We start from the raw sequence: 21335 nt of genomic DNA, 5'->3' as shown, positions 1-21335 counted from the left end.
AAATGCCTATATGTTCATTATTCTGACACATGTATTGGTATTTTAGTGGTATATGCAATACTGTTTTCTATGGAGTCAAATTAGGGTCTTTAATGGTGACGTAAAAAAAAAATATCGCAAATATAAGATTAGCATTTTGCATTTTACGTTCCTAATTTGTTTCTGCAATACTTTCCCTCTTTTGCGTTTCTTTCTTTTCTTTGCGTTTCACATTTTATGTTGCTGCTTTTTTTTTGCAATACTTTCTCCCTTTTGCGTTTCTTTCTTTTGTTTGCGCGTCACTGCTTTTCTTTGCGTCTCGCATTTTACGTTCATAATTTTTTTTTGCGCTTCTCTCTTTTCTTTGCTCCGATTTTACCCTCTGTGTGGGGGCGGGGAAAGAGGCGTGGCCAAGAGCGAAAGGCGTGCTGTGAACGTTCAGCGTCAGTTCAGCTTCCTTCCACTCGCTGAACTGAACTGCTGCTGCAGCGCATCTGGTGTTAAAGGAAGAGAGAGGTCGGGTGTGTGCGAGGTGGTGGCGCATTTCAAGGCATTGTTTTTATTCGCTCAGGTTTTCAAAAGATCATTTCAAACCGACCTCAGTAAAATGTTAATAATAATAATAATAATAATATATATATTTTAAACGAAGTTTTAAAAGGGCACTTTCGTTGATAAAGGGCAGAGTTGGTGGTGCTTTAGCACCTGATGTCTATGTCTGCATGCATATACCTGTGGTCCAGCTGGGCGACCGTCTGCCATGATACCAGTAACCAAATTGCCGTGCTGTGTGGTTCAACTGATGACGCTGAACGTTCACAGCACGCCTTTTGCTCTTGGCCACGCCTCTTTCCCCGCCCCCACACAGAGGGTAAAACCGGAGCAAAGAAAAGAGAGAAGCGCAAAAAAAAATTATGAACGTAAAATGCGAGACGCAAAGAAAAGCAGTGACGCGCAAACAAAAGAAAGAAACGCAAAAGGGAGAAAGTATTGCAAAAAAAAGCAGCAACATAAAATGTGAAACGCAAAGAAAAGAAAGAAACGCAAAAGAGGGAAAGTATTGCAGAAACAAATTAGGAACGTAAAATGCAAAATGCTAATCTTATATTTGCGATATTATTTTTTTTTCGTCACCATTAAAGACCCTAATTTGACTCCATAGTTTTCCTTTTGCAAATTAGGGAGACTAAAAGATTGGTTGTCCATGAAGTGTAATACATTTCTCAAACATTTCCTCCATCATATAGCCATCATTTGCATAATTTGTTTGTTGCATTAATTTGTTAATCATGTCCACTGTGCCGTGCTTTTAGCACTTTTAAGTATATTTTTAAAAGAATTCATTTAATACACATTATTATGTGGAAATCACCAACAGTTTAAATCTTAGAAAGTGGTTATTAGTCGTTTTCTTGACTTTAACAGTAAACGTTCACAGAGTTTGGGTGTATATAGACAAGCTAAGCTTCCCATGAGACCTACAGGCACAAGGTTATTGTGGGATGGAACTCTGTCACAGTCAAACTGAGCCTAACACAGGGATGGAATGTTCTGCACAGCATACGGCTGGTCTTCGGCAGACTGTGCTGCTACTGATATTTACCTGTTATTGATGTCTTTGTTAGCTGTCTAATAGTGTTTAAATTATCTGCAGGTGCTAAACTGAGTTTAACACACACATGCAATAGAAATAAGAGGCTGCGATTACTTTGATGGGCCCCAGTCATTACTTTAAATATCAGCCTTAGTGCACTCACTCTTATACACACACACACACACACACACACACACACACACACACACACACACACACACACACACACACACACACACACACACACAGCAGTGGAAACGGAAAGCCTGTCATCTCTCCTGACAGTGAATTTTCCCATGTGGAGGAATTTGAGTGTGTGTGTGTGTGTGTGTGTGTGTGTGTGTGTGTGTGTGTGTGTGTGTGTGTGTGAATTTCTATTTGTTCTCAAGTTATTCATTGAATATTGAACATAGCTTCCAACAGCAAATACTTGAGAACAACAGAACTTCACATTTCATTCCTTTCCCTCCTCTGACTTCCGAACATTAAGGGAGGTGTGTTGGATCAAAAGAAAATATATAAAACATTAGATATGGATGTCATTCTCATGATGTGTATATGTATAACATTTAGCCTTTCTAAGGTTTGCAAGCAAGTGGGAACAGATGTAACCGCAAAACAGGTCTACCACATCACCAGCAATAGAATGTACCATATACCACACACAAAACACTAAACTAAATATTGATTACAACAATCACAAATTGTTGGACCCCACATATATGATATAGTTTTGACAAACCATGACTCTGATTTTCTTTTTTTTCACTTACAAATCTAATTTTCAGGGTAAAAGAATAGATCAGATTCAATCAGACAAAGTGCTACCATTGGTTATTAATTTGTCATGTCAATCAGACAAGGTGTTTTATTTAGTCATTTATCTATATTAACACTAACATGTAACAGTAACATGTAGTCATACGGCCCACCCACAGATGAGACTTCAGACGTTTCAGACATCAGACATATTAGGTTACAAGGTGTCACCACTTGCGATAGTAAAAATAATCTAATCTGAATTCAATTAAAAAGTATTTTAAAAACAGGTTAACGGAAGACGCTGGAACCCATTTTGATACCCCAGTCAAGGAGCAGTTTGTCAGCTGATCACTTGCATACAGTTGTGATCAGATTTATTCAACCCCCAATGCTGCGAAGGGTTTTATGGAATTCAGTGCACATTTGTAATTGTGTTCATAATGAAATCTTACAAGGACTTGTTAAAGAACTAAATGCAACTAAGATAGCATCAATTTTTTTTGTCATAAAGTATTAAATGGCCTTTTTGTGATTTCTTCATTGACACAATTATTCAACCCCTTTACGACTACCACTCCTAAGAACAGAGGTTCATTCCAGTGTTTTCCATCAGGTATTGAAAACATCTGTGGATGTCAACGAGCAGCAATCAAGCATGATAAGCACCAATTAGGCAGATTTAAAAGGACTGTGATACTCAGCTCCTTCTAGACATCTACTGGTGTGTTTCCAAGCATGGTGAAGGCAAGAGAATGGTCCCAGAAGACAAGAGAAGAGGTTATTGCTCTTCACAAGAATGGCAATGGATATAAAAAGATTGCGAAGTTGTTAAATATTCCAAGAGACACTATCGGAAGTATCATTCGCAAGTTCAAGTTAAAGGGCACAGTGGAAACGTTACCTGGTCGTGGCAGAAAGAAGATCCTGACCGCGACTGCTGTGCGCTACCTGAAGCGTAATGTGGAGAAAAATCCCCGCGTGACTGCTAAGGAACTGAAAAAAGACCTGTCAGATGTGGGCACTGAAGTTTCAGCTCAGACAATAAGGCGCGCACTGCATAACGAAGACCTCCATGCCAGAACGCCCAGACGCACCCCCTTGCTGACTCCAAAGAACAAGAAAAGTCGACTGCAGTATGCCAAAAGTCATGTGGACAAAGCCACAACAGTGTACTGTGGTCAGATGAAACTAAATTAGAACTGTTTGGGACAATGGACCAGCGCTATGTTTGGAGAAGGAAGAACCAGGCTTATGAACAAAAGAACACCTTGCCTACTGTGAAGCATGGCGGGGGGTCAATTATGCTTTGGGGCTGTTTTGCTTCTAATGGTACAGGAAAGCTTCAACGTGTGCAGGGTACCATGAATTCCCTTCAGTACCAGGAGATCTTGGAGGAAAATGTGATGGAGTCAGTCACAAACCTGCGGCTTGGGAGACGTTGGACCTTCCAACAGGACAATGATCCGAAGCACACATCCAAGTCCACTAGAGCATGGTTGAACATGAAAGGCTGGAACATTCTAGAGTGGCCATCGCAATCACCAGACTTAAATCCAATTGAGAACCTCTGGTGGGACCTAAAGAAGGCAGTTGCAGTGCGCAAGCCTAAGAATGTGACTGAACTGGAGGCTTTTGCCCATGAAGAATGGGCTAAGATACCCATAGGTCGCTGCAAGACACTTGTGTCAAGCTATGCTTCACGCTTGAAAGCTGTCATAACTGGAAAAGGATGTTGTACTAAGTACTAAAAAATAATGTCACTAGGGGGTTGAATAAAACTGATAATGATGTGAGCACAGTAAAGACATTTGTGGTTATTCCATCATAAATATTATGTTATGTTTGTCTAATTTATAAGTGCCTCTTTGATATAATTGTAAATAAGATGACTGAAATGATCAAAATCAATGTCAAACTGGCCAAAACACTTTATTTCAGTGGGGGTTGAATAAATTTGATCACAACTGTATATAAGTGACAAATGGGAGTCCTCAGGACACCAGGGGTATGTCTCCCAGCACCTGGAGATCCAGACCTAATCCTGTCAGGCTTTGCTTGTCCACCTGATCCAGCTTTTTCACAACCACAGGCTCTTTTATTCAGAAAGCCATTTTGCCTTAAGCTTTCTAATTTGCATATTTTGCTATACCGACATATTTGTTTGCTGGGGGGTGGGGGTGGGGGTGTGATGAAAATATCAAAAAACCACAAATCAAACAATGTACCTTCATCTCCCTGATGCTTAGGGATCACATCCTCCTGTCCTCTGCATCGCGATGCAAGACCTCGCTCACCAAAACATGAGCTGAACCACGTGAGGTTGGTGAGGATCACAGTTTATGGTCCTCACCATGGTAAACAAAGTCTCTGGTGAGGATCACAGTTTATGGTCCTCACCATGGTAAACAAAGTATCTGGTGAGGATCACAGTTTATGGTCCTCACCATGTTAAACAAAGTCTCTGGTGAGGATCACAGTTTATGGTCCTCACCATGGTAAACAAAGTCTCTGGTGAGGATCACAGTTTATGGTCCTCACCATGGTAAACATAGTCTCTGGTGAGGATCACAGTTTATGGTCCTCACCATGGTAAACAAAGTCTCTGGTGAGGATCACAGTTTATGGTCCTCACCATGGTAAACAAAGTCTCTGGTAAGGATCACAGTTTATGGTCCTCATCATGGTAAAAAAGTCTCTGGTGAGGATCACAGTTTTATGGTCCTCACCATGGTAAACAAAGTATCTGGTGAGGAACAGAGTTTATGGTCCTCATCGTGGTAAACAAAGTCTCTGACTTGCAGATGTTGTCAGGGCGTTCCCATGGAAAGTCTTTCTTTTTTCCCCAAAGAAAGTAAACATTAGTGGAATTCTACAAGCTTAGCCTCGGTCATCTCATTAAATATGTTATTGAGCTCATTTATCTTGAAGCTGATTTTGGTATCTCGCTGTAGTTTGTAGCATACACAATGCACCAACATTGCTACATGTTAGTGCAATTTAGATCAGTAAAATCTGATTACAAGAACATAATTAATTGAACCGCATGATGACTTTAATTAAAGTACGGAAGGTTGTACGCCGCAGACTGTAAACGTTGAACATTTGGCTTATCTGCAACCACAACAAACTGACATTACAGGAAAGTGAAACCATAAGGGTGGTTATATTGTTATTAGGTGCCTGAGAAAACATGTTTGAGAAACTGCGCTCCAGAACGGTATCTTGTTTTTTGTCTGCATTCACATCCTGTCAATCACTTCATGAGACACTCCTCCACACCCCATTACTCCACGCCCACCTACGTCTGTTTGGCTAAGAAGAACATGGCAGAATCTGACAGGTGTCATGTGTCACCAGGAGCTTGGACTGTGGACAAAAATCAAACGCCAAAAGATTAAAAATAACAACACTGCAGCCAGTAGTATACCACACAAAAAAGCATAATGGAACAAGAGATTGCATTGGAAGAGCATCTGTAAAAACAGAAATGTAAATGGAACTATTACATGGATGGATAAAAGCGGATGACTGTGAAAGGAAACCAGAGAACCTGGGGAAAACCCACGCAACCACGGGGAGAACATGCAAACTCCACACAGAGCAGACCAGGAACCAAACCCAGACCGCCTTGCTGTGAGGCAACAGTGCTAAAAACTACACCACCCGGGTACAGTGAAAACACTTCACTGGGTTTATAGGTTTATAATTTCACTATCAAGAAGATAAATTACAAGAAGCTATATTTTAATAACATGGTACCACCATCAGCCAATCAGCTTAGAGGATGTAAGGAGGACACGAAGGGAACAAGAAAAATCCTTCCAGTGTTGATGTGTGTATGTGCTGCTTAATCTCCTGAGGTGGCATTACACTCTGTAATGCTCCTTGAGAGTGCAACATTAAATAAGGCTTCATGCCTGATACCTAAGACAGCAGCGGTAATCGTCCTAAATAAAATAAAAAAAATAATTTAAAAAACACTTCAAAACGTCTAGGGGTAGAAGAGGAATCTTCCCAACTGCAGTTTTGCAGAAGGCTGTCAAGATGCCAGATGTCTGATTTATAAAACCCAACGGATCATTGTGTGATCAGGTTTCTTTATCTAATACAGGGTAAGATGGATAATGCGTCTCCATTTTAGACAGCAATGTTAATCACAATGTTAATCGGGGTGTTCACATCTGCCATCCAAAAGCAAACAGAGAATATCAGAAATACCTGAACACAAATGTAGAGTTACTTTGTGCAGTGTAGGAGGTTTGATGGCAAATAATTCAATGCTCCCAGTAAAGCATATTTACTTTTTTGCAGATTGCAGCACACGGTTTAGTAATGTTTAGACATTACTCATTAACTAATTAGAGGTTGTGTGCTGATGCCATCCATTCATCAGTGTGGACCCCTGAAAAGATTATCACACTGGACATTACCATCTAAGAATTTTTAGAGGACCCTTGTTGGTCAAAGGTCCTTAGAATCATACTGACCGTACCACCCACCCCCAAACAACTTTCACGAGTTTCAAAGGAAGTAAGAAACAGATGATATAAACTTGGTGATCATGTTTCTACCTAAGATATTAGGCTAAGACCTATAGATACCCCCATAGTAAAGGTGATCCAAACCCTCTAGCATAATGTCTTCTCTCATTAACCGTAAAATTGTTTGTGTAGAGTCTCTATTGTTCCTCCAAGTGAGGTTGCACAGAAGCCCTTTCAGTGTACTGTGAAGTTTTCGGTTATAAAAAGAATTGAGCTATTCATGTGGCGTTACACTTGACTGTGGCCAACAGAGGGCGCTGTTGCGGTACAGTACAGCAAAAGCAATACAACGTCTTGATGATTGCAATCTAAGCTTAGTGCAGTGTTTCTTGAGTCATTTATATGACGTTTTTTCTAAAAGCTTAAACTGACCACGGAAATTTTTCTTTTTTAAAAGTATTTTTATCTATTATTTATTTGAAATGAGACACTACACACACACACACACACACACACACACACACACAAATAGAGCACATTTGAATTAGACACATTACCCACATGTGAAATGAAAAGATAAAAGATTTAGCCAGAACCGCCGTGTGTTTTTCATCCTTCCGAATTCTGTGTTCTAGAGAGATGTGAAACTCACATACTACCGATAGGCCTGCTGTTCATTCGGACAGTTTAGTGACAGCGTTGTTCATATAATCTCTTGACCTCATACACCAGTCCAAAGCAAATTCCGTAGTAGTCAGTACTCTACGTACTTAGTACTTAGTACAGTACTGAGAGAGAGAGAGAGAGAGAGAGAGAGAGAGAGAGAGTTAGGCGTCTTCGCGCCACTAAATGTAGCGGTTTGAACTTGAACCCGAGGTCAGCCTACCATACTTGGTGTTTGCTTCTATTCACACTGCAAACTCAATGTAATGTTCATATTGTACATTTACCCTTCAAAATAATCAGTAGCAGTGGTAATCAGTAGCCTGCTTCAATATATGTTTGCGGTTTGAGTAAATGTGTTTCTTAAAATTTAAACCTAATTATTATCAATGTATTAATTATTAATGTTTAATTATATGACAATGAAATAATTTAAAAGATGCATACTTATTTGTTTCCTAAACACGGCCGTTCACTGTCACTGAAGTATTTAATGGAGTCATTAGGCAAGAGGACAGTACTGCGCACCGAGCAGTTTTACCTCCGCACTGCAACATTGTAAAGCGATCTGCTGGTAAAGAGTTTTTCCCACATAACGTTTCCTCGTCATTTATTAGTGAGTGAATAAATAGTTTTATTTTTAAACAGTATGTGTAAATATAGGTCTTTTCCAGTGAGAAGGATTAAATATGCCCTATAATTTAAACATGGTTTACTTGCCTTTAATGGAATAATAATGGGTATTGACCTTCAGTTTTCTCGATTTCTAGAATTGGAATTACAACATTACCAGACCCATTCCACAGGTTATTTTAATCATATGCAGTAGCTATCAAAACTGGACGATTATATGCTGAACTGAATTGCATGTGATTGTATGTTTGAGATAGTGAGATGAACCTCACCTGGTGTTCATTCTTGTGGCCATTCTAATTTATTACTCCTCTCACATATTTGTTTTCGGAGATTCTTGTGCAATTCTACTTAATACTGACCACCTTTAGCCAAGACCCAGAGTTCTGGAAAAACAGGATTTGGGTGGAACTTCTGGCCAGACTCTCTCTCTCTCTCTCTCTCTCTCTCTCTCTCTCTCTCTCTCTCTCTCTCTCTCTCTCTCTGAAGTCAGGGGGAGCGGTTCGTACAACTGTCAAGACAAAAATGAAAATGAGGAAACGAACCCTTAAAAAAACACTTCAATTCCATGTCATCCTCGTCCTCTGGCCGCGGTACTTGCGTTAAAGACGATAGCTTTAATAAAACTCCTTAAGGTAGCTACTGGTGTGAAATGTCACAGGTACTGTCACGTATGCTCGCGCAGCAGAGCCGTGAGTCTGGAGCGCGAGAGGCACTCGTTAAACGCACGAGGGCAAAAACGTAGAAAAAAAGCCTACAGGCGATTTGAACAGTGGTTCACAAGAGGCCACGGGAGACGCGGTCGGTGCCAAAAAACCCAGCGCAAGCTTCAGCGTATTCCAAACCCAAACCACTGGCCGGTTTTAACCTGCGAAGGTTTCCTTTCTCCGCCAGATTCACACGGGCGCTGAAGTGAACATCTCAATTACCGTTAGGACACAGGCACGTTTCTGTATGTGGCACAAAGGCGCTGAAAATATACAGAAGGAAGACGAGAAAGAAGACACTTCTCTGACAACTCGCGGGAACACGGGCCCTCACGGCGGTCAACCGCGTCGACGAGACATGGACTACGGGGGCTGAGTGTCATCGCAGGCTCCGACTTGCCCGACTGCGCCAAAATGTATAACCGCAAGGCTGCGGCCGCCCGGGCCACGGTCCACGGCTCTGTTAGCGTCAGGCCACTGTTTCTGCTGCCATGAGCTTTCCACCTCTGTTCCGAGACTGTTTCCAGATGTGCGGCTTCCACTTGCGATAAACAAACGCGATGGCTAGAGCCCATTAAACGCTGACATTCGTGATCAAGTTGTTGTTGCAGTTCTTGTTGATTTGAATCAAACAATTTATGTCATGGCGGATAGGTAGAGATAAAATAGATAAACCCCAGCTAATTTTAAAGGAGTCAGAAAAGTTTGACCTGGCAAAATGTTACATATGCGCTGCTGTTATGCAGGCAGGTCACTCAGAATCAAGAACTGATCTAAAAAAGTGAAGCTCTTCGTATTCTTATTGTAGCTGCATGGCCATATGAACAGTGGTCTGAAAATGTTTGCAAGAGGAGAAGTAACAAATCTGAAAAGCTTCTATTAAAAAACATAAAAAACAGAGCCTCAAGTGTGTTGATGAGTCTGTAGGCAGCCTTGATCAGTGCAAACCATCCTTAGAATATATCGTTTAATATATTTGAACATGGGTTTTAAACGGTAAAACAATAGATGTGTATATATTTTTATATGTGTATTTGCATGTGAGCCCATGCAACCCATGTGGTGGTGTTCCTGTGTGGTGGTGGTGTCTCTGTGTGGTGGTGGTGGTGTCTCTGTGTGGTGGTGGTGGTGTCTCTGTGTGGTGATGGTGTCTCTGTGTGGTGGTGGTGTTCCTGTGTGGTGGTGGTGGTGTCTCTGTGTGGTGGTGGTGTCGTCTCTGTGTGGTGGTGGTGTCTCTGTGTGGTGGTGGTGGTGTCTCTGTGTGGTGGTGGTGTTCCTGTGTGGTGGTGGTGATGTCTCTGTGTGGTGGTGGCAGAGATGGGGACTCGAGTTTGGGACTCGGACTCGAGTCGCACTTAAGTCGCATATACAGTGACTTCAGACTCGACTTAGACTTGCATTCAAAAGACTTGCGACTCGACTTGGACTCGTGAATTGAGACTCGTGAACAATCTTTGATTTGTAATGTTCTTTTGTGTTTCATTTGAAAACCTTTTCTCTGCCTGTCTGTATGCTTTTTACTTCTCGTTGACGTAAAACATTTTCGACGAGCGGACCCTCGCGCCGGTCGCGTATTTCGCAAGTGACCGTTGCGCGCGACTCCGCACACGCGAACCTGGCGCTGCGCGCGCCCCAAAACATCGCGATCATGGCGGCGCTGGTGAGGACGCTCGCTTCTGTTCCACCATTCATAATAAGTTTTGGGTACAAAACAAGTACAAGTAGCAAATAGAAGAGCAGCAAACTGCAGCGTGTGTGGCATAAAAATACAGGACGCTGGTTCCACCACATGTAATTTTATTCGCCACCTGAAAATCCAGCCGGAAAGGTTAGTCACTGCCTGAAAGGTTATTAGCAATATTGCTAATAATCATGGAGGCCTCATAATGCGCCCTCACCGAGCCAGGCTAAGTGCAAGTACCCTGTCAATCCTGATCTTTTAAAAATGTAATGCGTTAGTTGCATTAACAGTTTCCTTGTATTGGACACTGAAAGACACCTTGAAGTTCAAATAGATTGTGTTTGATCCAGTTAATTAGGAGACAAATAGTTGTTGCTGCAGGGCTTTTTATGTCAGAATCATTATTATTGTAAAATTTGAATTCTGTTTTTAATTTTTATTTTATAATCACTAATTTGGTTGCTATTTTCTTTATATGCAGACCTTATATATATAGTTAAAAATGTGATTTTTTTAAATTTCAGAGCCCTCCTTTATATTTTAGAACAAAATATAGCAGATGTTATACTGAAAGAAGAGAATATTGTATCCAGAAAAATGTCAGTTTTGTAAGAAAAATACTTTTTGGAGAAAAATACGGATACAAAATTTATCTGGAAAACATTTGTGTGTGCGTGCGCACTTTTAAAAATTGTATTTCTTCATTTACCAGTTTAAGCTATTATACATCAGAAGTGTCATAACAGACCATTACAACTATACAGTGATTTGCGACTACAGTGTCACTCAAATATTTGGGACTTGACTTGGACTTGAGAACAAAGACTTGAGACTTGACTTGGACTTGAGGTCAAAGACTTGAGACTTGACTTGGACTTGAGGTCAAAGACTTGAGACTTGACTTGGACTTGAGATCAAAGACTTGAGACTTGACTTGGACTTGCAAAAAATGACTTGTGAGCATCTCTGGGTGGTGGTGATGTTTCTGTGTGGTGGTGGTGGTGTTCCTGTGTGGTGGTGGTGTCTCTGTGTGGTGGTGGTGGTGTTCCTGTGTGGTGGTGGTGTCTCTGTGTGGTGGTGGTGTCGTCTCTGTGTGGTGGTGGTGATGTTCCTGTGTGGTGGTGGTGATGTCTCTGTGTGGTGATGGTGTTCATGTGTGGTGGTGGTGTTCCTGTGTGGTGGTGGTGTTCCTGTGTGGTGGTGGTGTTCCTGTGTGGTGGTGGTGTCTCTGTGTGGTGGTGGTGTTCCTGTGTGGTGGTGGTGTCGTCTCTGTGTGGTGGTGGTGGTGTCTCTGTGTGGTGGTGGTGGTGTTCCTGTGTGGTGGTGGTGATGTTCCTGTGTGGTGGTGGTGGTGGTGTCTCTGTGTGGTGGTGGTGTCTCTGTGTGGTGGTGGTGGTGTTCCTGTGTGGTGGTGGTGATGTTCCTGTGTGGTGGTGATGTCCCTGTGTGGTTGTGGTGATGTTTCTGTGTGGTGGTGTTCCTGTGTGGTGATGGTGTTCCTGTGTGGTGGTGGTGTTCCTGTGTGGTGGTGGTGTTCCTGTGTGGTGATGGTGTTCCTGTGTGGTGGTGGTGTTCCTGTGTGGTGGTGGTGGTGTCTCTGTGTGGTGGTGGTGTTCCTGTGTGGTGATGGTGTTCCTGTGTGGTGATGGTGTTCCTGTGTGGTGATGGTGTTCCTGTGTGGTGGTGGTGTTCCTGTGTGGTGGTGGTGGTGTCTCTGTGTGGTGGTGGTGTTCCTGTGTGGTGGTGGTGTTCCTGTGTGGTGGTGGTGGTGTCTCTGTGTGGTGGTGGTGTTCCTGTGTGGTGGTGTTCCTGTGTGGTGATGGTGTTCCTATGTGGTGATGGTGTTCCTGTGTGGTGATGGTGTTCCTGTGTGGTGGTGGTGTTCCTGTGTGGTGGCATCTTCTAACACTCTTCCTCCAGCCCGGTATGATGCCCTCTCCCTATGGGGTGCTGCCCTCATTAGGCATTCCCCCTGTGAGGCAGTCTTGCTGTGGGGCAGGCTCCCCCTGTAGGACGGTCTCCCTGTGGGGTCTTCTACCTGCAGGGCGGAGCCTTTGTGGGATGGTCCCACTGTGGGGCGGAGCTTTTATGGCAGCTCGGTCCTATTATATTGCTTCACTCGGGTCTCCTGGGAGGCTACATTTCTTTCATGTTGTGCTGACAACAAACAGCAACAAAACCCACCCACCTCCACACACACACACACACACACACACACACACACACACACACATCTACGCGTGTGCACACCACTGACTCACAAGCTCTGAAAGTTATACAAAAAGTTATTTAAAGAGCATCTGTAGGACCAAGCCTTTTCATTCTGAATATTAATAACTCTCTTTTCTAGTATTTCTAAAAATTGTGTCAGTAAACGTACCACTGGACTCCTTAAAATAGTAGCTACAGACGCACAACAATCGGACAAATGCTTTTGAAGATGCCACCATAAGTTAACTCTACTGCAATGTTAAATCTAAGGTAATGAGAAGGAACATGGTGTGGAAGCTTTTAGGGGTTCCACTCCTCATCTACCTCAATAATGGGATGACCGTCTTTACCTTTCATAAATACCCCCTCTGGCATAGTGACTTTGTGTGTGTGTGTGTGTGTGCTCGTGTTTGCATACTCAGAGCAGCAAATGTCAATGCGAGTCAGGCATGCACGTGTGTATGTGCATGTGTGTGACGTTGTTGTGATATTGATATTGCTCAGGGTGTGTGATGTTGCTCAGGATAGAGGAATGCAGAATCAGCTGATAGAGCTGAGAGAAAGCCAATAGTATAGATTGGGGCTGTAAACCACATTCTCTCACTCTCTCCCTCCTTCCTTCACTCTCTCCCTCTTAATTTCTTCCTTTCTGTACCCCCATCTTCTCTGTTCCTTCTATCTCTCTCCTCTCTCTCTCCCTTGAAGTGTAAAGATGAAGTGATTGCAGACAACTCTACACACAAACACACAATCAAGTTTCACAATTACATAGTTTTTGAATCTTTATTATTTGCCTAACAAATAATTACAAGAAACGAAATAAAACAAACGGGATCCATCAATTCTTCGGAGGGTATTTCAGTATTCTATTCGGTATGAGGTTAACTGAAATTCCTTCCTTGTTTTTCCTTTAGTTTCATCTATGTGGTTTCTCTCATCACACACACAAGCTGAATACCTGTTAGGCAGAGGCCAAAGTGTGTGTGTGTGTGTGTGTGCGTGTGTGCGTGTGTGTGTGTGTGAGTGAAAAACGTGCATCTGACATTCAGATCTTTCTGCTCTTGCTCAAAGGAGAGCTGTCCCCAGCCATCTCTCTCTCTCTCTATCTCCATCTGTCTCTCTCTCTCTCTCTCTCTCTATCCCACTCTCTTTCTCACATTCCCAGCATTCTGTCATACTGCACTACTGTCCTTCCTTCAATAAACTCAGTTTGGTCCAGGCTAGTTAGACAGCTTGGAGAAGCCTAATCACATGGACATGCCTTAAGGCCCAGACCAGTATAACAGCCCAGACCAGTCTAATGGCCCAGACCAGTCTGACCTGATGAGCAGCAGTAGATAAATGGTATTAAATGACATTATACTTTACAGTTCTTGCCAGTTTTAATATAAAACTAATCTAGACTCTAATCTGGACACATTCAGTGCACCTGAAAAATTGTGTTTAATTTTTGCAGTCCTGGCATTTTGCATCACCGCCCGCTCATCACATGGCCCCAGCAGACACCAGCACGGTTTAACCGACCGTACGCGATGAGCGCCAAACAAGAACTAAACAGAGGCCATAATATTTGAATTAAACCCACTAAACAGATTAAAAACTGACCAAGGGTCAAAAAATAACAAGTTGCTGCAGGATTCCAGAATGTGACAGATGACATCACAATGGTATTCAGGGACATTCCAGTGACACATTCCAAATATCACGGTCAGCCAGAGGCTAAGTCCTCATGAGCACCACTGTCCAGATCAACCCACACGCTTTCGGCCCCTTGTTCTGTGACACACCATCATGATCACTGGTCATTTCACGCTGGTCATTTCACGCTCTGTTAGAAACTTTAAAAGCATTCCAAAATAAGATTCTGAGGACTTTTAACCAGAAAGGAGCCCATAATAATGTCTCTCTTTTCCCCCCTCAGTAGTCTGCAGATGTGGATCGATGACATTTAAGAAAGTGAAGGTCAGGAAGTGCATCTGTCACTGGCGCACACAGCTTTCATTTAAAAGCGCACAATAAATCCAAGCCAAAGATCCTTCAGCTAATGACAAGGTGAAACACATGAATTGGAAAGAAAGCATTCTGTAATGAGAAAGCCCAGCCTGATAAAGTCTTAAATGCTTCTGATGCCACTTGAGGAATTTGAGGGGGGGGGGGGGGGGGGGGGTTGTATTGTACAGGTGTTTCCCGTGGAAAACAGTTAAATGGTCCGGCGAGTCACAGAGAGACCCCGTGCTGGCGGAGAAATGCCAACTATATATTATGCATTTCCAACGGTGCAGTCGTGTTTAAGGACTCATAACACATTCAAATAAATAACACGGACGTTTACACGGCCGGTCGTAAATCATCATTTGTACTCGCGTGTGACATGAACGAAACAGCCAGTCAAACAGCAGGATTTATGGGCTACGGCAGCAGAGAATCTCGTGGTAACACCAAAGGAGCGGGTGGACAGAACGGGGCTGAGAGGTTGTTGGCAGCGGACTGACATCTCAAGCTAACACACGTCCTACCACAGTAGCTTTGACCCACCTACAGCCATGAAGACATACAGGGATAAGGTTCCTGTGGGGTTATTAAAGTTTTATTCAGCAGAGTGTGAGGACTGAGAGAGAGAGCAAGATACATATATATAAACAGAAGAAAAGGAGAGGAAATAAGAGGGGGATTAAAAGGAACAGAAAGAGGCATAGGGACTGAAGTGAGAGAGGAAACACAAGACCAAGAGAAACAGAATGAGAGACAGACAGAGAGAGAAAGAGACCAAGAAAGGGAAACTGGGACAGAATTTTTCCTGCATGCTAAACTATTCACCGCCACAAAGGAATGAACGCTGACAGAGGTGGCCGCTCAGAAGCCACTCAGCAACTGTGGCACCCACATTCAGAAACCGAACGCTTTCCCATGGGCCTCGTGGGGTCTGACTGCAGTCTAAAGAAAGTCACTGGTTCTCAGAGAAGAACTCCTCACCAGACGCCAGCTTCCAGGACAGCGTTCCAAATATCCAACAAACCCCTAAAGCTACAAATGGACAAATCGAATATCAAATGAACACTTCAAAAACATTGGACTATGGTGTCGGCCACCTGGACTCATTCATAGAAAAGTGAACTTGTGGAAAGAAGAGGGTTGTTATAAGCACATACGTATCTGAATTTGCTGGGATCTAAGCGTGTCCATTGATATGTAGTGAAGTGACTTAAAATCTAACACATGTGCTGGATTCTTTAGTTTCAAATTTTGCCCTTTAAAGAGATTGAGAGAGTGAAAAGGCATTCTTCAGAGTCGGAGCAACCTCTGCCAACCATAGCACGCAGAAAAACACAGTGTGAGTTTGGCGTGTGCTGGAGACAAGACTACATAGGGCAGCCAGAGTACTCCTGGATCCCCACGACCTGAGAAGCTGAGAGACCTGGAGGGAGGGAGGGAGGGAGACAGCTCCGAACCCTAACATCCTGACATCACCTGTCCTGCCTCGACTCACCTCTGGACCCCGGACCACAGGTGGAGCACCAGCTGGAGGTTGGAGGTGAAACACCACATCTGAATGCAGGTGGCTATCTCGCATCATAACATGTACAAACTGCCATTTTCCTCAAGTGTCATTACAGAAACACGAACAGGGGTCAATAGATATTATTATATCTATTTCAATAAGCACTCATCCAGCTGTACTGTTCAAACTTTGTGATTGTTCCAACTGTTAATTCTGTTACGTTGGTAAGCTGATCGAAGCTATTAAGATTAGATAATTTTTTTTTTTGCGGTTTCTGAAAGTTCTAGAAAGTGCCTCCACAGTCTAAGACCTTTCAAGGGATTTCGAGTCAGGGCTAGTAACTGGACCTGTCATGAGTGGATATCCCTTATTAGAATGAACAAGTCCATTCTGAAATACAACAATACTGCACGCAAGCGTCGTTCAAAGTGTTCAGACCATCTTTGACTTCCTGGCACTGTGCGTTCCACAACCTGTCCAAGAAGCCAGAGGATCTGCACCCAAAGCAGTGGAAACATCGCATGCAGGAACACAACATACTGGCATCGTTACTCACGTTTCCAGCTCGCGCATACACCAGGCGCTGCTCACCTCTCTCTCTCTCTCTTTCTCTCTCTCTATCTCTCTCTCCCTCTATCTCACTCTGTCTCTTTCTTTGTCTTTCTCAGGGCAGGGCTGAATCTACTCTGTGGTTAAAAACTTCAGGCAGCATGCTGGAGGGTTTTATGGGCAGGTGGGAGGGGTCTGGCTCGCTTTGAGAGGAGGTGGGTGAAGAGGGAGAAAGAGAGAGAGAGAGAACAGAGAAAGGAAAGAAATTATGAGAGAGAAAGTAGAGAGAAAGATGTCAGGAACGAGAGTAAGTGAGGGAGAGACTGTGTGACAGAGAAACGAGTAAGGAGACGTTGAAACACACAGAACTGGAGGGATAGAGGGCAATGAGGGAAGCTGTATCTAATAACAACAGTAAAGAGGCATAAAGTGCTCTGATTCTGAACCTGGAAGAAACTCTGAGTATGTGAAGTATGTGAACCTGACACCAGCCACTGACATCAATGTATCAATGTATGTGAAAAGTTTTTTATGAACAGCCAGGACTACTGGTATTCAAGAGTCTGGACAGAGAAAGAGAGGGAGATAGAGAGACAGAGAGTGTCAGGGAGAATGAGAGAGAGTGAGAGAGAGTGACAGCTGGTTCACATTTGGGTCATTGCAGAAAATATGTTTTTGTTTGTGTTACACCCTATACTGGGCCTGTGTTTAAGAAGTGAGACCTGAACACCCCTCCTCCCCCCCCCCCCCCCCCCCCCCCAACACCCCCTAAACCTAACCCAAGACCTGCTGACATAACCCTGCACAGAACCCAAACCTACTCCAACACCTGCCGACAACCCTGCACAGCTCCCAACCACACTTCCAACCCCAGTGTTTCCAAATCCCATATCACCTGACCCAACACCAACTCATGTTCATCCTCTTCACCATCGTCGATACCCTGCAATACTTCCTGACTGTATTTCGTCTGTATACAAACATCCGCCACCAACCAACACTCACTCCCTTGAAACCAGACTTGGCTCACACACCAGGATTTTAGTTCTGTGTTCCTGCTTACATCAGCCTAACAACTACAGTCATACCTTTAATCAAACAGGGAAAAAAAATCTCTTATAAATAACTTTATGACAGGAAAGAATTCTGTGGGTTTATTGTTCCAGATCTAAAGGTCAGGTTGGGGCTGCCTCCGGAGGTTTCTAAGTGGCTTTGATATTGATGCAGCATTAGATTTAATCTAGATGTGTTGGCGGGTAATCCCAGGAAGTGACGCGGGTGTCCAGACGCAGATGCTGTCTTTTAATGTGGATCCATTTATGGAGCACAATCATTCATGTGAAAGCTGAAAAAGCAAAATCAGTTTTTTACAGCCGATATTTAACATAACATTTATGCGAAAAACAAGAGGTAACAATTTTACAACTAATTTTGTGTGTGTGTGTGTGTGTGTGTGTGTGTGTGTGTGTGTGTGTGTGTGTGTGTGTGGTACGAAAATGTGTAGTCAGATAAGTGAGCCACAGCAGGGACAGGATTATTTATTTGTCTGATAACTAAGCCAGCTTCAAAATGCATGGTCAAAAGTCATCTTTCCATTATCGAACCACATCGTTTAACTGGGAAAAAGCAAATGTTCACTCTGGGAGCCTAAGGAATACATTGCAGTACTAAGCGCTAATCTTACTGACGCTAACACACCACCTAACTGTTTGGACACACGGCTGAATACCAGTGGCATGATACCATGGACTCAGTATTTGCCATATATGATCATATTTGTGTTTTAATACACCCCAGTGTAAAATGTGAAATCCTGTGTCGGAAATATTTGTACACGATAGCGGCGACATGTAGCAGCTCGTGGGGTGTTCTTGATGAATGCGCATGCCAATGTGTTGCACGTCTACATTTACGTAGCAAACACGTGCGAGGTCGCAGAGATCAAGAGACAGCTCAGCCCGTCAGGGTTAGCAATTTCCAACAATTACACTCATTTGCTTGCAGGCATTTCATTACATGGATACAACTAGGGAAAGAATCACGAGTATTTAAACGAACACAGCCGCAGTTCTGAGAAAGGCATCGTTGTCCAAAACTAAAGAATTCAGGTAAATTCAAGGAAGTTTAGGTCAATAAATGGTCTGGTGATATTTAAAATGCAGTCATTTTTGAGGATTTGATTATGGATTTTTAATTGAGATGATGTCACTGACTTGAAGGGCTTTGATCCTTCCTCTGCAGCCGTGTTGCTGTTTCACCGTTGCTCTCTTCTGAGTAGGTGGCCCCCTGTTGGCTGCAGCCGGCAGTGCAGCTGTTGAGTTTGGCTGCACGACAGGCACGTCCGCTCTCGGCCGTGAGAACGTTTCATAAAACGAAAACGGCATCACGTGACTCGCCCTCAAAAATTCAGACGGTGCCACTTTCCAAAACCTCTGCTCGGCAATCCTCAATCACCCAGAATGCTCCGGGCCCTGCCAGAACCAGTTCTGTCCGGCCACAGACCAGCTACGTCCAACTCGCTTCACCAACGATCATAGCGAGGAGACGGGAGGCCAGGCCTGTACAGCTGCCACCCTCAAAGTTCAGCCCATAGTCACAGACGCTGCAGACATTGCACACTGCTCTGAAAAACCTACATCACACTGCTCTGTTTGCTCCCTGGATCACAGGGGCACAAATAAACTTTCCAACATTTGTGCACAGGGTCCAGAGAGCACAGCGTTCCTGCACGGCATTTCTCCCGATGCTCAACCAACGCCATAACACATCATTACTTTTCTGATCAGCCTTTGCTGTAAATGAATACAGACCTCTTCAAAACAAACGAATACACAATAATAAAGACAGTGGAAGTACTTCCACAGTATAGAACTATGTAAGGTGCGTCCTACATGGCTGGTGTTATGTAGTTAACATTCAGTGTTAGCCAGCTCTGCATTGCCACCCACAGTTACCGTCAACTGAGTGTGAAACTTACTACCTGCTGCTGAACACAGTAGTTCAGGCCTAGCTGGTTTTAAGGGCCGAGACGTCTTGTCCATTAGCATGTAATATTTTCAATAAGGAGATTGAGTGGGCTGCTGACTGAGTCACTTCATGGGTTTGGCAAGATGCACAGAATGAATTGGCTACCCAGAGACCAGCTGGACTTAAAGCAGCAGTGCTTGTTCCAGTTGAACATCGGCATATATTAACCACAGCGTTATATGGTCAGCTGTACAGAACAACAAGACCCGCCAGCTCCTGCAGTAGCCTCGGTCTCAGTGTTCTTGTCTGCATGGGATTGGTTACTTGGTGTTAATAGTTGGCGATCAGGTGAGTTCTGCGTAGAGTGGCACTACGGCAGGGATGATGGGAAAGAGAACGAGGCCACCCCCTCCTGACCTCCCCTTACCAGCCAACCCTTCTTCAGAAAAAATCTCCAATGAGGAGCCCGCGGTACTAGGTTTGCAAACATAATTTTACCGCCATTATTTTCACACCGGAATGGTTGAAGAAACATGAGCATTCTGGAATATTTCCACTCCCCCCTGAAAGAAAGAACAATACAAGAAGTCAGATACGCATCTTGCTGTCATCATAAAAATGCCACCTCAGCTGAGCGAAGCTCCGGCTCCTTTAAGGTGATGCAGCCAGCTGCAGTAAAACCCTCAGTTTCCTGGTAACGCCGTCAGACGCTGGTTTATGTCCTGTTTGAGGTTGAGTCTTGCAGAGCAGTTTTAGAGGTGTTTCTGTTCGAAAACTAAGCCTCACTCATCGGCCTGTCACACGCGGTGTGGATGATGTCATTCTAATGGTACCAAAAACACACCTTGCAGGGTTCTGAATGGAACAGATTACTTCCATTACAAGCAATCTTGGTCAGAAAAGTACACATGAAATACTTCAACTGCAGTTAACTGTACATGTGTTTTTTAAATGTTTCTATGCTTTATAGCTTTCCTGTTTTTTAAGCTGTCAGGTTGTCGTCCGACAACCAGACCAAGCATAGGTTGCCTTTCATAAGTGATATCAGACATACGCTTTACAGACGGTGGCCAGCTCTACTGTGGTTCTAATCTAATGAATCAAGAATGTTTCATCTTACCATCTTGTGGACTGCACTTGAATTGAAAAGAGCCTTCATTATAAAAGGAAAAAGAGGTAGTGTGTTGTTCCACTAGGGGGCAAAATTGAGTAAAACTCTCAGTTTCCCCAGGGCATGGGCTACTGTATTTGACAAATAAAGCATTTCTCATTCTAAAAGAATAGTTTATAAAATGTATTTTTTGTTGTTGCGTTTTGGGGTGGTAGAGGGGATATAAACACGTTTTACATTTAGAATAATCGATGTAGATAACTGTTGTTGAAATCACACATTTTCACTTGAATAAGTTCATAATTCTTATGCATTTGAAACTAGCTAGCTTTGTAATTTGTATGCGCTGCTCTATAAATCTTATCACAAAGCCTGAAAATGTAGGCTACCATATGCTCTGACATGGTAGCTTCCTATTGTGTATGTAGTTAGTCGGTCTGTTGTGAAAGCCATGCCCACCGAGGTGACAAAAGCCACACCCACCTAGGTGACAAAAGC

At 43.3% G+C, this 21335-nt stretch overlaps 1 protein-coding gene and 1 long non-coding RNA gene across 3 annotated transcripts in view; one reads left to right on the top strand and one right to left on the bottom strand.

Moving 5' to 3' along the window:
* col8a1b (collagen, type VIII, alpha 1b) overlaps positions 1-16921 on the bottom strand; it is a 24150-nt gene extending 7229 nt beyond the window's left edge. Inside the window, exon 1 of one of the 2 annotated variants that reach the window (XM_076985005.1) lies at positions 16767-16921. The gene's annotated coding sequence lies outside the window, so the exon portion shown is untranslated. The remainder of the gene's footprint in view (positions 1-16766) is intronic. The other variant, XM_076985006.1, reaches the window with a different exon arrangement.
* Positions 16155-21335, top strand: part of LOC143485554 (uncharacterized) — an 18510-nt gene continuing 13329 nt past the window's right edge. Inside the window, exon 1 of the long non-coding RNA XR_013122920.1 lies at positions 16155-16267. This is a non-coding gene — a long non-coding RNA (uncharacterized LOC143485554). The remainder of the gene's footprint in view (positions 16268-21335) is intronic.

Source organism: Brachyhypopomus gauderio, unplaced genomic scaffold, assembly GCF_052324685.1.
Source record: "Brachyhypopomus gauderio isolate BG-103 unplaced genomic scaffold, BGAUD_0.2 sc37, whole genome shotgun sequence".
Lineage (NCBI taxonomy): Eukaryota > Metazoa > Chordata > Actinopteri > Gymnotiformes > Hypopomidae > Brachyhypopomus > Brachyhypopomus gauderio.
Note: the sequence above shows the minus strand (reverse complement) of the source record. Positions and strands in the feature narration are given on the sequence as shown.